Below are 613 nucleotides of genomic sequence, written 5' to 3' on the forward strand. Positions count from 1 at the left end.
AGCATATCCTGGCAGGAAGTTTCATATCAGCGCACACTCCCCTGCAGAGTGAAAATTTCATTCTAGAAACATCCCCCAGGCTGTGGCTAAGCCATGGCTCCGCAATATCCTTTCTCTCAGGAGTGCTAGTTCTGCAAGGTTCGCAGGAGAGCTTCTGTAAAGTTTGGAAGGTAGAAGACGAGGTACTGGCAGAAGTACTGTGAGGACGGGCCGTGAGTCGTGCTTGGGTAGCTCAGTTGGTAGAGCACTTGCCCGCGAAAGGCAAAGGTCCCGAGTTCGATTCTCGGCCCGGCACACAGTTTTACTCTGCCAGGAAGTTTCATATCAGCGCACCCTCCGCTGTAGAGTGAAAATTGCATTCTAGAAACGATTAATAACTCTTGCGTTCCCGTTGGCAAGAAACCAAACCCATGCTGATGGTAAAATCAGAAATGAATTAGTAAGTTATGAAGTTTATAGACTGCCGGCGTTTATTTTATAATGTTATTTGCTTTCTTTGTTTCGTTAGCTCTATGCTTTACTTTTTTAACAGTCCTCTTCCACATTCGTTGATATTGCCCCGAAGTATTAATTTCACCAAGCGTTACTGCTCGCTTGACGTGTTCACGGCTTG

At 46.0% G+C, this 613-nt stretch overlaps 1 non-coding gene across 1 annotated transcript; it reads left to right on the forward strand.

The window, feature by feature from the left end:
• Nucleotides 1–220: 220 nt before the first annotated feature.
• Trnas-cga (transfer RNA serine (anticodon CGA)) lies at nucleotides 221–295 on the forward strand. Its single transcript has one exon. It is a non-coding gene; the product is annotated as a tRNA-Ser (tRNA).
• The last annotated feature ends 318 nt before the right edge of the window (nucleotides 296–613 follow it).

Source organism: Schistocerca cancellata, chromosome 2, assembly GCF_023864275.1.
Source record: "Schistocerca cancellata isolate TAMUIC-IGC-003103 chromosome 2, iqSchCanc2.1, whole genome shotgun sequence".
NCBI lineage: Eukaryota > Metazoa > Arthropoda > Insecta > Orthoptera > Acrididae > Schistocerca > Schistocerca cancellata.